At 42.1% G+C, this 16067-nt stretch overlaps 1 protein-coding gene across 1 annotated transcript in view; it reads left to right on the top strand.

The window, feature by feature from the left end:
- The first annotated feature begins 1569 nt into the window (after positions 1-1569).
- Positions 1570-16067, top strand: part of LOC134059863 (L-selectin-like) — a 47348-nt gene continuing 32850 nt past the window's right edge. Inside the window, exon 1 of the mRNA XM_062516394.1 lies at positions 1570-1632. The gene's annotated coding sequence lies outside the window, so the exon portion shown is untranslated. The remainder of the gene's footprint in view (positions 1633-16067) is intronic.

The raw sequence follows: 16067 nt of genomic DNA, 5'->3' as shown, positions 1-16067 counted from the left end.
TGTGTGTGTGTGTGCACTCATGTCAGCCCTCTCCTTCATTCCCTTCATGACTCCCTGTGGCCTACAGCATGCAATTCAAGATGTTAACATTGGCATATAGAGCCCCCTGTCTCCTGCTTACCTCACCAACCTCATTCACCCTCCCTCCGCTCCCCTCTCCCTCTGCTCCCCTCTCCCTCCGCTCCCCTCTCCCTCCTCCCCTCTCCCTCCACTCCCTCCGCTCCCCTCTCCCTCCGCTCTCCCCTCCCTCCGCTCCCTCCGCTCTCCCCTCCCTCCGCTCCCCTCTCCCTCCGCTCCCCTCTCCCTCCGCTCTCCTCTCCCTCCGCTCTACTCTCCCTCCGCTCCCCCCTCCCTCCGCTCCCCTCTCCCTCTCCTCCCCCCTCCCTCCGCTCCCCTCTCCTCCCCCCTCCCTCCGCTCCCCTCTCCCTCCGCTCCCCCCTCTCCCTCCGCTCCCCTCTTCTCCCCTCTCCCTCCGCTCCCCCCCTCCCTCCGCTCCCCCCCCTCCCTCCGCTCCCCCCCCTCCCTCCGCTCCCCCCTCTCCCTCCGCTCCCCTCTCCCTCCCCTCCCCTCTCCTCTCCCTCTCCTCCCCCCTCCCTCCCCTCTCCCTCCGCTCCCCCCTCACTCCGCTCCCCTCTCCCTCCGATCCAACAACCACAACCTGCTTGCTGTGCCCCACACTCGCCTTAAGACTTGTGGCGATAGGGCGTTTGCTGCTGCAGCCCCCAAACTGTGGAATGCACTACCCATGGAGGTTAGGTCTGCGGGCAGCGCTGACCTTTTTAAAGGAAGGTTAAAGATCCACTTCTTCAGGGTGGCCTTTTTAAACCTGTGACATCACCTTATTAGTTCCTTATTTATTTACCTTTTTAGTTCCTTATTTTACTTTATGGCCTTTTTCTTTTATCATTCCCGTCTTTTTTATTCTCTTTTAAAAAATCTTATGCCTGACTTGTATTCTTGTTATTTGTATTTTATTATGTATTGTAAAGCACTTACTTACTTACTTGCACACACAAGTCAACAATGTTTTTAAGTGTAGTTTTGTCAGAAACACTATCAATCAAGAGAAACACGTGTCTTGGGGTGTGAAATGTTTTTCACATTTGATTTTTTCCACCCAATGGTATTAATTGGAAGAAAAGATGAACAAACTTTAGTGGTGGTCATAGCACACAGTATACTATGGACATCCTCTAATTACCATAACAACAGGCACTTTACAGACTATCTCCTATATTTTATGTGAGCGCTCCAAAAGCATCTGGCTGGTGTGGGACATTAGTAAAGTTATATTAAAACATGTGGAAAACAATGACGTCTGTGCGTGAGGTGTGCCAAAGGTGGTTTTGCATACAGAACAACATATCTGTGATGTTGACCGCTGCCCCAGAAACACAGTGGAGCCATTCTCACAGAGACGAGCAGCGCAACCAGAAGAGGTGACCACAGAGACGCAACTCCAGAGCTGACTGACAGGTAAGACCCTGTTCATTAATTAACTAGTTGATAATATGTTTTTATTTTATTATTGCAATAGTATTAGTTAATCCTAATTAGTGCCATTCTCACAGAGACGAGCAGCGCAACCAGAAGGGGTGACAACAGAGACGCAACTCCAGAGCTGACTGACAGGTGAGACCCTAAAGTTCATCCTTATTGGGGTTGTCTCAATAACAAAGTTCATCCTAATCACGATAGTAACGATAACAGATGTTTTATTAAAATTATCATAACTGTCGCAATTATGACAGGTAATGCAGTAATGAAGACCAACCTGTCTGAAAACTGTCATTAATTATCATGTTTTTCATCATCTACTGTAATGACAAAATGTCAAACACCTGGTCATGGTGATCTTAACATTCAAACATGCCATAGTATGATCCGTCAGACTGCGTGTGCATTCCAATGGTGCGTGTGTAAGACTGCCTGCCTGCCTGCCTGCCTGTATGCAGACACGTTTGTGCATAGATAGGTGAATAAAGTATGTAAACATTTCTCTGCTGTTTGAGAATTGGGCACAGTTGCCATGAAATATGATTCATAATGTTTTAGTATGTTTTTAGTATGTTTTAATTCTGATAACTCCATAAAAACAACAATGTAAAAAAGACTTATCGTGATAATAATGAGTATTATGTATCATGATAATGCACTGATTATGTTTTGATTATAATGACAACCCTAATCAATCCTAATATACTGTAACCACAGTTAGGCAGTGATGTTAAACTCAATTGGGAGGGTGAACCTATTCCTACTCTTAATATTTCTGTTCATATTCTGTTCACTATTTTTTCAAATGTTCTATTCAATAAGTTGAATTAGACGGTGAAGAGAGAGACGAGAGAGAGGGGGGAGGGAGCCAGACGTCCTCAATGCTGCATATAGGTAGGCTATAATGTAGTGAACTGGTTAGACGAGTGTGGGGGAGGGGGAATGATCGCCCAAGACAATTGCTCTTCATGAAATGGATAGTCTCACAGACGGCTGTCGATTTTTTAAATGTAGCCTACTACATCACTTGCGAAATCGGACGTGGCACATGGCCTAATTATTAGGCTACTGGATTTAATATATAGCAAGTCCATAGACTTTGTTCATCCTATATTATATGCTTTTAAAATTAAATGTGCTGCGGGGAAGCATTGGGGAAGTCAGTGTAGGTTGTCCTGTAACAATTTGCCTCTTATTATAATCAAGAGTATACTGCCACTACGCACATAATAGCCTATAAGGTTACGGGCGGATGCAAGCAACCCCATGCAAAAGAAGGCCTTAAGTTAATGGACAGAAGGCCTGTTTACATGTCAAACATGCATTAAATCTAAGAAACGAAAAACACAAATATCACACTGTATTGTGTTGTAAACAGTTAATGAGTTCGTGGCCACTAGTGCGCAACTGCATCGCGCAGTGAGCTGAAGGAGGACCGACACTTATTAACACAAAGCTTTGTAAAGCACTAACAACCACCCCTCAAAGTTCATTGTCCATAAGTCCAAACAATAAGTAGTCTATAAAAATCCGGCAATCCAAAACGATAACGAGATCCCCCAGAAACGAAAAACAAGTTTGTTGAGTATAGCCTAGTCCTTCCAACAATCTCAGCTTTTGCGTTTGTTAGATAAAAGGCATTCTGTCCTGCTGTATTCCAATAAGAAAAAAATCATCCACAAGGTAGGCTAAGGGTCACGGTAATGCAGCATGCAGGAATGTGTATATATCGGTCTCGAGGGGTTAAATAGCGCAAGTTACTTGAATTTTAATCTGAAGAAGACCACACGGTCGAAATGTCATTCCTTTGTGCTAAAGAAAATAAAATTAGATAAAGAAAGAAGGATTTCAAGTGTGCGAACCTTTTTCCATTTGTTATGATTTACTCTTGTTCTGCACCTTGACTGGGGATGTGCACAAACTTTTTTTTACTACACTTGAATTTTAAACCAGCTCTTCTCTTACCAGTAGCCATATCCTGTAGCCATACTTTTATAATCAGATGTTATGCTCATTTTTGTAGGCTACACCTCACCGGCAAGCACGCACGCAAATGCTGGTTTTGCACATCTACACTATAGGCTAATTGGCCAGGCTGTATATAATAGGCTTAGGACTGTATTTTGCCTTCGTGCAACTTTAGTTGTGCTCAATCTAAATTATTGTCAGTAAGGATAGGTCATATTACCAAATGGCGAACCTCGAAAATTATTTAGGATATAGAGCCGTGTCCATTACGCACTACAATTATTTTTTTTATTTTTTTTTATTTATTTATCCTTTATTTTACCAGGTGATAACCCATTGAGATAATTGAATCTCTTTTACAAGGGAGCCCTGGGGCAACAAGTACACAAGTTACACAGAAACATTGATGACAAAATAGACTAACATAAAAAGAAGACTAGACAGGACAACAACAAACAGCAACTAAAGCCAATGACACAACATGCAACATGCAACACAGATTTACAGTACATGTGAGACAATTTAAAAAAAAATTACATCAAGGGATCATTGAAAACATGTGCACTGTTCAGATTTGGATTTTTTAAGTAATTGTTTAAAATGTCCAAGTGGGATAAAAACAGAAAGCTTCAAACCTTTTTGGAGCAAATTCCAACACCAGGGGGCAGCATAACTAAAAGCAGTTTTACCAAATTCAGTTTTTCTATGTGGAATATGTAAAGCCAGAGTGTTAACTGAGCGGAGATTGTAAGATGAATGATTCCAAGTCAACAGACTACTGAGATAGTTTGGTAAATGACCAATAATAGCCTTATAAATGAAAATGTGACAATGGAACCACCTACGCAGACCTAAAGAGGTAAAACCAGTCGCCTCATAAAGACTACAATGATGTGTGCGTGACTTGGTATTAGTAATAAACCGCAGTGCACCATGGTAAACTGTGTCAAGTGTGTGCAGTGTAGTGGAGGCAGCATGCATATAAATCACATCCCCATAGTCCAACACTGGAAGGAAAGTGGCACTGATCAGTTTCCTCCTAGCTAGGAGAGTAAAACAGGATTTATTTCTAAAATAAAAGCCAAGCTTTATTCTCAGCTTTTTCACCAATTTGTCAATATGAACTTTGAAAGTTAGCTTTTCATCAATCCACAGACCAAGATATTTATATGATGAAACATTTTCAACACACTTCCCATCCAGTGTGGAAATGGCTAGAGCGGTTGGTACAGGTACTGTGCGGGACTTTGTGAACCGCATCACCTTAGTTTTACCAGCGTTTAAAACCAGTCTCAGTTCAAGAAAGGTGGCCTGTAATAAATTAAAAGACTGCTGTAGCAACTGATAAGCTTGAGCTAGGGTGGGGGCGGAACAATAAAGAACTGTGTCATCTGCATAGAGGTGTATTTTGCAATTATCTGCAGCAGAGGCAATGGTGTTTATGTAGATGGTGAACAAGACCGGACCAAGGATAGACCCTTGAGGGACACCTCGCCGGACCCCCAGTGGGGCAGAACTATGCCCATCGACAACCACAGTTTGAGTTCTGTTGGCAAGATAGTTCCTGAACCACTCAACTGCCTTAGAGCCCAAGCCAATGTCCCGGAGTCTCTTAAGCAGGATACAGTGATCAACAGTGTCAAAGGCCTTTGACAAGTCGATGAACAGTGCAGCACAGCTCAACTTATTGTCCAGGTCACAGATGATGTCATCAAGTACCTTGGAAGCTGCCGTAACGGTGCTATGCTTGGCTCTAAAGCCTGACTGGGCCGGGCAGAGGATAATGTGATTTTGCAGGAAGCTCTTAAGTTGGGTATTAACTAAAGACTCTAGGACCTTTGCAAGCACAGACAATTTAGAGATTGGACGGTAATTGTCAAGAATGGAGGGGTCCCCCCCTTTTAACAGGGGCAGCACATGGGCTGACTTCCAAACGTCTGGTAGGTCATTTGAAGACAGAGACAAGTTAAAAATGTAAGTTATAGGTTCCACTATGATATGTGCTGACAGTTTCAGTAAAGCAGGATCTAGGCCATCAGGGCCAGCTGATTTCCTAGTGTCAATTTAGGCTATTGTTTTATTTGAGTGTTTTTGTCTACCATGGCAAACATAGTTGAAACGTTTGCTCTAAACTTATGTATTTCCAATCGGCTTTCACAATCAGCTACAGCTGCGCCGATGATCACCATGAAAACTTGCAATGTCTATACAGAACTGCTTTCACTTCCCTGAGTCGCCAACGCGACATGCACAACAATATACCGATATAATAACACATGTATTTCCAGCTCGCAAAACCGATGAGGTCCAGATCTCAGTGGCCTCATAGCTGCCTACAGCCATGCATGGTAAGCCTAATGATAGCCTAATAGTTATGACATTAATAGCCTATTAATGACCTCATGTCGGAATGGCACGTTGTTTAAGAAAAAAAAAAGTTAAATACCACCGAGTGGGGATATATATCGGAATGAACAGCGGATACCAGCTGGGTTGTAAAACATTCGAAAACTCTGCAACTGCAATCTGACATGCCGAGCGTGAAGAAGACTTTAACTTATATTACTGAGCCTATATATTTCTTATAATGAAACGTGAAGAAAAAATACGACTGACCATCTCGTTTCTCCGCGTTTCCCCTAATACCATGGCGACAAAGAGAAACTAGAAATGCAATTCCAAGGAATTACCAGTGCATGAAAATGCCAAAAATGAAATGTACAATATAATTTGTAGTTAACACAAATAATATATATAAAAAAGAGAGATGGGGTAAAACTGAGCGAATGAGGATTTACCACTGATCTATAAATAGGTAATTGAGAGTTAGGTGTTGCTAAGACATATATGGTTGCTAGGTTGACGTGGTTTAATAAATGTTGATAGGCAGATAGTTTAATAGACATAGTTTAAGGGCTGTGTAGAGGTAGACAGTTTAATGGATGTTGATAAGACAGATAGTTTAATGAATGTTGATAGACAAATAGTTTAATGGATGTATAAGTAGATTAATGGATGTTGATAGGAGGACAGTTTAATGAAGGAATACATAGTTGAAAGTAAATGGATGGAGAGAAAGTGGAAATGGAAAGTTGAATTGAATGGAAAGTGGTCTTTGTTAACTAGGGTGATTGCGATGATTTCTTTATTGTTGCAAGGGTAATTGAGATAGCTGTTAGGTTTATCATAGGGTATTCATAGTGGTTACTCTGCTATGTAGGTTGCTAAATTAGATGGAGGTTCCTAGGTGGTAATTGAATCAGACATGAGTGTTGATAAACAGAAGGACAATTTCCAAACTGATCATATAGATAACACACCAGCATGGAGCTCTTGAACAGTCCAAAGGCAAACTAGGCTTAGTTTATTTTATAACCTACTGTAACATCGATATTATGTTGTGATATGAAGTCATGCATGGTTAAACCATGAATGTTTTTTGGTTTTTTTTTGCTACAATAAACTCTGCAATTTAGGATGAGAGCACGAGGGATCACAGCAAGAGATCATTTGAGTAGACAATATGCGTGGATAAATTGACTTTTTTAGAAATGGTGAAATCTTCAGAGGTCATTCTTTTACTGTCTATCATGCAGGCTCACATTGCTTACGTTAAACATCACTTTGTATTGCATTATCGTGACTGTAGAAGAGCTAGGGTGTGCATTGCACACAAAAATCACAGTTAGGCGACGCCGACGTTATTGGCTGAATGATTAGGTCTATATTTTTCAAATTGATAAAAAAAATTCAACGGTCATTTCGGCAGGCTGTGTAACCGAATTACATTGATATCATATTGTGATATACTCTTTATTGTGTGTGATGTGTTCTGTTACCTGTTCCTGAAATAGTTGTGTCCCTTTAAGGGGAACTTAGGGGTGGAGTTTTAGGTACGTGTGTTTGCGTGTGTTTGTTTGAGCAGCCAGGTCGGAGTCGGAGAGTGAAGGAGTTGGACAGAGAGGTCCGTGAAATAATGCTCTGTTAAAAGCGTGAGTTGTGGCTAAAACAGCAACTCGGTTGTGATATACGCTAGGCTACTTGGTTGATAAATAAAGCAAGTGTGTCAAAGCAAGTGTGTCAAAGTATCTGGAGTATTACAATATTCATCCTGGCTGTAGCCTAACTTTAGATGAAGCAGGCTATGAGTTTCACAATAGGCTATTAACTGTGGTAGACTTAAATGTTATGCCTAATCGCCTGCCAAAAGACGGGGATCAACACCGGGAGTTGACATTGATTAAGTGAAGTTAGCTTTATTTACAGCTTAACTATCTAGGTCTCTCGTGGTTTGCGTTTAATTCACGTAGCCTAGGTTAGCAATTGTGCCTGGCTTGATAACGTTAGGCTATTGTTTTAGTCGGAAATCGTTTGGTTTGTTATGTTAACCGCACTTTGTGCGTACACATATGCCAGATGTGCTGCCAGATGTGGACTTATAATGGCAGAAGCAAGCTCGGACCAGTCCAAGTTGTTTGTTGCCTAGCCTGCTAGTTAGCGAGACAGTCTAGTGCTTCAGATTATCCAGTGGTTTATCTAGCCCAAGTATGTTCAGGTGGCATACACAACAATCCGTTTCAATGTTTTTATGTTGACAACAAGTCATGTTGTACAGAAACACGATAGTAGTTCATTTCAGTGTACTAGCGATTTAGTTGCTATGTGTTTTCAATAGGTTATAATGGGTCAACAAGCTAACTCTACCGTTAGAGAGCTTACGGTAACCTACAATGATCTGTATGTCCTGAACACATTTATGTCGCATATAAACAACAAACCGTGTCAAAATAAACAATTAAAAGTGGTCAAGAAACCTTAATTCACATTTAATATTTCCAGTTACGACCCTCAGGGCCGCCGCCATTGTTTTCTGATTTTTTTGTTACTCCCGCCTCTGTGTACAACGCAGGCTTCTGATTTGCTCTGAGTGGTTCACATTTGCATAAAGATTCTATGATGTCATGATCACGATGTTAAGTCTATGGGGACATTTTTAATAGTTTTTAATTTATAATTTAAAAAGTATAAAAGTTACATAGTGGAAAAGTCATAGCAACCTAATCCATTAGAAGACCTACATTACAGAGTTTGAATGAAGTTTCTAAGTTCAACGGTTGAAGAGAAATTGCGTACGGAAAAAGTGGTAAGCGGAATAATAATAAGAAGAGGAATAAGAAGTCTAGGAATAACAGTACAGTGCATTTTCATGCACTGTAATAAATATGATTTGACATTTAAGCTGATTGTTGTCAAATTTGATGATTAAATGAGATTAACCCTCTAACCGCCCGGTTTTTTTTGGATTTTTGCATAAAAAATTCAAAAGGCCATGGCTTGAAAGTGGTCAGAGATAAAGTCCTACTGTAAATGTGAAAATCATTGAGTATGAACTAAAGTTTATAAAGGGAGTAAATTTACTCATCTAATTTGCATATTATGACGTCACAGGATGGCAATAGCGTCAAATTATGCACATTTCAGTAAATATTGATTGTTGAACACATTTGAGCAGTTTTACTTTGATTTTTGTAATTTCTCCGACATAACAAACAAACAGGACCACAGCCACATGTAAACCAACAATAGTAAACTATTAGTATTATCACAATCCCTATGTTACTATATAATAAAGTAGCCTGGTCAAATCAGTTCCTATCGCGGATGACTTTGTAGTTCTTCAGAGCCCTATTTTTACTAGACCTGCTGTCTGTACCATGTCAATTACAGACACTATCATCATGATTATCACTGGCACCAAGCACACCATGCTTATTTGAACCCTTCGGTCAACATTGCTGCAGGTAAACATTGACGTACACACGCAAAGACCCACCTCCATTCACAGACGCATCTTGACTGTCACTGCCAATGAACGACCGATCATAATCTCCAAAAGGCAGATATTTTCCTTTAGAATCAGAGTAGGTGAATGGAAGACCCAAGACTTCATAACACACGACTTTGTTTTTTAACATTTGCCGTTTTTCTGCTTCAATTTGTGCATAGCGATCGCGCATTTCACTTCCGCGTTATAAACAGGAAATGCGTCTTTTTTTTTGTTTCTCGCGAGTAATACAGGCACTTCCTGAAAACTTTTTTACTCAAGTTTGGGCTTGAATCGAAGCTCTGGATGTCTGCCAACTAGTGGTGGAGAGTACAAAGGCGATTTGTCACCCTACTCGGATCTACCGTCTGTTTTAATCAGTGATGTTGCTTGTCGCCGTACGGCGCCTTGGGCGGTTAGAGGGTTAAGGAGTCCACTATTGACGGATATGCGGTCTTCATCATTAAATAAAGCTGAAATGCGGGTTGAAACTTTCTGCCACCTGGTGGTTGTTTGGGTACATTGCCTTAGCCTCGAAAAAAATCGGCTTGACAGCTTGCGGGATCTCTTCGGGAGTCCTGCGGGAGAAGGTGCATTCTCAACCCGTACCCACTGTAGATGTGCGTGTTCATTAAAGGCGTTGGGCGATGTCACCTCCGTTGTAGACGTGCCTGTTCAGTAAAGGCGTTGGGCGATGTCACCTCCGTTGTAGACGTGCGTGTTCAGTAAAGGCGCTGGGCGATGTCACCTCCGTTGTAGACGTGCGTGTTCATTAAAGGCGTTGGGCGATGTCACCTCCGTTGTAGACGTGCGTGTTCATTTAAGGCGTTGGGCGATGTCACCTCCGTTGTAGACGTGCGTGTTCATTAAAGGCGATGTCACCTCCGTTGTAGATGTGCGTGTTCATTAAAGAGACCCTATGCAACTTTTTCATAGTCATAAAATCGCTTAGAAATCGTTGTTTTGCTTGACTGACCAGTTTTATCGAAAACAGTCACATTTCCTCCCGCCCCTGGTGTCCCTATCCGCTATTACAACCTTGCAACTTTCTGATAAAAGATCGTTTGCTGTTTACATCTGGAAGTCAGAGACGCGTAAGGAACAAGAAGAACCACGCTTGCAATTTATATATTTATATATAGCCTATATAGTATAAATATACACGCTAAAGCTGTCGGGGAAGCTCTGCAGAGAAATATGCAAGCATAAAACGAGCGAAAACGAAAAACGAAACCGAAACCAGAGATGAAATCGCCAATCCTGCATTGTTCCTCTTTAAAGGCGTTGGGCGATGTCACCTCCGTTGTAGACGTGCGTGTTCATTTAAGGCGTTGGGCGATGTCACCTCCGTTGTAGACGTGCGTGTTCATTAAAGGCGTTGGGCGATGTCACCTCCGTTGTAGATGTGCGTATTCATTAAAGGCGTTGTCACCTCCGTTGTAGATGTGCGTGTTCACTAAAGGCGTTGGGCGATGTCACCTCTGTTGACAGTCAAATAAAACAGAGAGCTACAGTAGATCCCTCCCGTGCAATTGAAACTCTCCTAAACATGTATCTCATCAGTGATTGGCTGGAACATTTTGTGATGTTTTTATGGTCCAGGCTGGAGCAGGTTGTTTTTGCTGCAGAAGCAGGTCTGTTTTTACAGTGTGTATGTATGTATTTATTAATGTAAGTCATTCCTCTATAAATCTTTAATGAATAGAAGATACCAAAATACATATCCATATTGATATTATCTATTCTGCTACACACTTTTGTTTTCAAATGTGCAGTACAGATGCCACAACACTTGATATCTGTGAGATATAATACCCCACACACTACCATGAGGATTGTTTGTAATCGGGGTTGGTGGTGCTGTCAAACAAGTGGTGCTGTGTGGATAAGAGTAGAAAGTGACTCTGCAGTGCAACATCTCCACCTTGTGGCAGACTTACATAACTGCAGTACAAAAAGGGTAATGAGCAATTCATTAGGGCCCGAGCGCCGCACCGTTTTTTGGGACCTTACTTTGTCTTTTTTGAGGTGGCTTCCATGGTGGGAAACGCGTGAAATGTGGCACACAGGTCAGTCACAGGGCCCACTACTCAGGTCAGTCACAGGGCCCACTACTCAGGTCAGTCTCAGGGCCCACTACTCAGGTCAGTCTCAGGGCCCACTACTCAGGTCAGTCTCAGGGCCCACTACTCAGGTCAGTCACAGGGCCCACTACTCAGGTCAGTCTCAGGGCCCACTACTCAGGTCAGTCACAGGGCCCACTACTCAGGTCAGTCACAGGGCCCACTACTCAGGTCAGTCACAGGGCCCACTACTCAGGTCAGTCTCAGGGACCACTACTCAGGTCAGTCACAGGGACCACTACTCAGGTCAGTCTCAGGGCCCACTACTCAGGTCAGTCACAGGGCCCACTACTCAGGTCAGTCTCAGGGCCCACTACTCAGGTCAGTCACAGGGCCCACTACTCAGGTCAGTCACAGGGACCACTACTCAGGTCAGTCACAGGGCCCACTACTCAGGTCAGTCACAGGGCCCACTACTCAGGTCAGTCACAGGGCCCACTACTCAGGGACAAAGGCTCGGCACCGGGGTGTGGGCCAGGGACTCGCTAGCGCCCCCTTATGTGACTCATCCAGTGGGCATATACTATCAGCTATACACACACTAAATGTGGTAGGTATGTGTATCTCCCCAGTAATTGGGATTTAGACGTGCACTAAAATATGATGACTTGTGATGCCAAAGGAGGTGCTTCACATGAATGAAAACTAATTTGATACGTATGATGCCAAGATGTTGTTGATTCTAAATTGCAAAGCTTTTTGATATGTTGTAATTTGACGAAAAGGCGAAACTATGAATTTTAATACCCTTCCACATAAACAATAAATGTTGTTGAAGAATTGCTTGAAATGTTTTACATTTCACAGGTCATTGAATACCATGGTAATGATGATATTCACATGTCCATAATGCATATTTGCCGTAGCGCCACCAACTGGCAACAGAAAGAATGGCAAATGCACTGATGCCACATGATCAATTTCATTGATTTCATAGATGGTTTGTCGGATTGATATGGCTAACATGATGACAAGATGTTGCTGATGTGAAATTGCGAAGCGATTTTTGATATGTTGTAATATGCTATGATTTTAATTAGGGCTGTTAATCTAATTAATTACATACTCTGTGATTAATTAATCTAAATTAATCGCATATAAAATGTCATCGCAGTAATGTGGTAAGAGTTGACGAACTCCGGTGATATGCAAATTCTGTGCTGCAGACATTGCAGAGGACTTTGTTTTAATCAACACTTTCTTTTTAACACCGTTTACTTTTTTAAGTAAATGTGCTAATCAATGATCCAGGCAGCACATTCTCGTCTCCCCATTTTACGGTCTAATGGTTACTGACTAGAATGGCTCCGGGTCAAAGGTCATCGATTAATCTGTGTTCTTTTTTTTAATCAGTTATTTTATCTCAAATTAATTAATCTAAATTAATCTGTTATTTTGACAGCCCTAATTTTAATATCTTGCTACATAAACAGGACATTTGTCATAAACACACAGTGCATTGAATGAATGGTCTGAAACTTCTCAGGTTAATAGATATTCTGATTATGATATCCAGACACACAATGGCCCTGCCTGTGTGTGTGTGTGTGTGTGTGTGTGTGTGTGTGTGTGTGTGTGTGTGTGTGTGTGATTTATTGTACTCCCACTATGAAAACAATGAGGAAAAATATACTCATATACTACAACGGAAGCACATTTTTTCTGAGAAAAAGGAAAATCTCATAAAGAAATGAATATTTTTAACAAAAACACATTGCTCACAATTATTGGCACTCCTACTTGTAAAACCTTCTTAAACAGCAGCCCCTTTCACATTCACCGAATTTAACGCTAAATCAGCCAAATTTAACGTTAAGGCTGTTCCTTTCACATTGACGACACGGGGTGGGGAGTCAACCCGCCTCGGCAATCCAACCCGTCTCGGGGGGTAGTATCAGAGCCGAGGCGTGTTGAATATGAAAGGGACAGAGGTCAACCCCGCTATTAGGGGTGTGTGACTGATGACGTATTTGGCAAGGCAAGAGGTTAAAATACAGGAAACACATAAGAGACAAGACAACTTTGCTGTGTCCATCTATATGGCTGACTCCAACAATCGCGTTTTCATCATAGACAGTAAAAGATATGGACAGAGCTATCACGTAGACGGCAGCAGAGACCGAGGAAGCAAATCTCAACGTTTTTTTTTAGGTCTTCTTGTCTCCTGCGCAGGCTCAGGTGTCGTGCGTGTGACGTAGGCACGTAGTCTGACCGAGTCTGACCTATGGCGACGCTTTACTCTCGCTGGACGCATGCGCCTTTAATACTATCTGATGCACTGTTCTTTTTCAACGGTAATCCTCAGGGAAAAGCCAAAATAAAAAACTCACCTTCCCTCTGTCTGCCTGTCTGATCAGCACTCAATTCACTGCAAAGACATGGAATAACACAGTCAAATTATCATCTCTCCATCTCTGTGCAGAACACTGACAGCAATGCTGAAGTGCACAGGACCAGAGTAAAGTTGCTTATTGAGATAAGTTTTAGAAAATACTGCCTATAAATCCACTGAATTTGGTACTGGACCTGCAGTACCACTTTGCACCACATGTGGTGCTCTTTTGATACAATGGAAGTCAATGTAAGAGTAAGAGAGTCACTTGTTTGCTGCACATATCCAATCTAAGCACACATTTTGTGATCCATAGTTGAATTACTCCAAATAATTATTGCAACATGAACAACATACTTCTCATAAATAAATCGTACTCAGCGGGTCAGTCGTCAGACCACAAATAGCTCTATTTGATATGATCTATTCTGACGACTGACCCGCTCCTGTCTGACCCGTTTGGTACTTTCATTTTGTAAAATAAACATTCATTGTATGCTACACATGCCACGGCTTCCCTCTCATTGCTGTGGCGTCAACTCTCTCACACACACACACACACACACACACACACACACACACACACACACACTTCGTCCCACATACTTCATGTCTAAACTCACTTTAATCCTGGTAGAACTGGTCCACTGCTGAATTGAAGAGGTTCATTTATGGACTGATCACTCTTCATGGACACACAGCTGGGCACTGGAGATGGAAGTCTGTGTGTCTGTGGTCTGCAAACACAAAGAGACACAAAACGTAAATGCAACATTAGTGACTTAATGTGGCACTCACACACAGGACTCACATCACCACTGTTTAGGGAACTGTTTTAGGGAAAAATTTGGACAATTACGTACAGTATATAGGATTCCTATTGTTGCCATTGGAATCCTGTAGGATTTTGGTTCCAAAATCTGACTGGAATCCTATAGTATAGGATGTTTTCATTAGGGGTGGCTTCTGCTTTTTGGTCTTTTGACTTCTGCTTCTCCTTTCGTTTGGAACACTCAACACGCATGCAGCACATCACCACCTCTACAACACGCCGACACCACCGACGACTGACCCGCTCCTGTCCGACCCGTTTGGTTGCACCGGAGTGGGTCACACACGCACGCACGCACGCACGCACGCACGCACGCACACACACACACACGCACGCACGCACGCACGCACGCACGCACGCACACACGCACGCACGCACACACACACACATAACATGTATAGTTCTACACATATTCCTATGTGTGTATGTAAAATACCATGCTTCACCCCCACATACAGTACTACATAACTCACTTTAGTCCCGGTACTGGTCAACTGCTGAACTGAAGAGGTTCATTTACGGACTGATCACTCTTCATGGACACACAGCTGGGCACTGGAGATGGAGGTCTGTGTGTGTGTGGCCTGCAACACAAATAAGACATTAACTCAACACAAATATGTCAGTGTGTTTAAAGCTAATGTCATACACCCCACATTCTCCGCAATATTGAAAATCAGTTGGAATTTTTTAAAAATATGCTTTTATATAGAAGTTATGTTATTGTCCACGTATGTGGACAGTGCGCAACAAAGGGGTAAAAAAGGATAAAATGTAATGACAGAAAATGTGGAAACTATGGCCCTCTACTTCCTCCATACTACCCACCCAGCCCTCTACTACCCCCATACTACCCACCCACCTCTCTACTACCTCCATACTACCCGCCCAACCCCTCTACTACCCCCATTATTGCTCACCGACCCTCACCCACCCCTCTACTACCCCCATATTACCCACCTCTACTACCACCACTACCCAACCACCCCTCTACTACTAATCCACCCACACCTCTAGTACTCTCATACCCACCCCTCTACTACCCACCCAACCCTCTACTACCCCCATATTACCATACCACCTTGGCATTACCACATGTAATTAGGTCATTATTTATAAATATGTTTACCAAATGTTTGTTTCTTTGTAATTTAAAGCAATTAAAATCATATTTGAAAAAAAAAAAAAAAAAAAAAGTCCTAGTTACAAAATCTAATTTTTGGCCATTTAACTCCTCTGTTGCGCAACGTCCACATACGTGGACAGTTGCTTTTTAGGGTCTACAAACTCTATTTTACACCCGATTTAATTTCTGAAAACATAGAGTTGTTCAACACACTCTCCTGTACACCATAATATTTTTTTTACATGATTTTGCCTTCTTGAGTACTAGCTTTTTACAGATATGCCTGGAGCATTCAGCATATGGCCATTACTGTCACTCATGTTGAATTGATGATGTCATCAAGCAGTCAATATTCCAAATATAAG

The sequence above is a fragment of the Sardina pilchardus genome, chromosome 16 (assembly GCF_963854185.1).
Source record: "Sardina pilchardus chromosome 16, fSarPil1.1, whole genome shotgun sequence".
NCBI lineage: Eukaryota > Metazoa > Chordata > Actinopteri > Clupeiformes > Clupeidae > Sardina > Sardina pilchardus.
The sequence above is the reverse complement of the archived record's forward strand: the minus strand, read 5'-3'. Positions and strand labels throughout refer to the sequence as shown.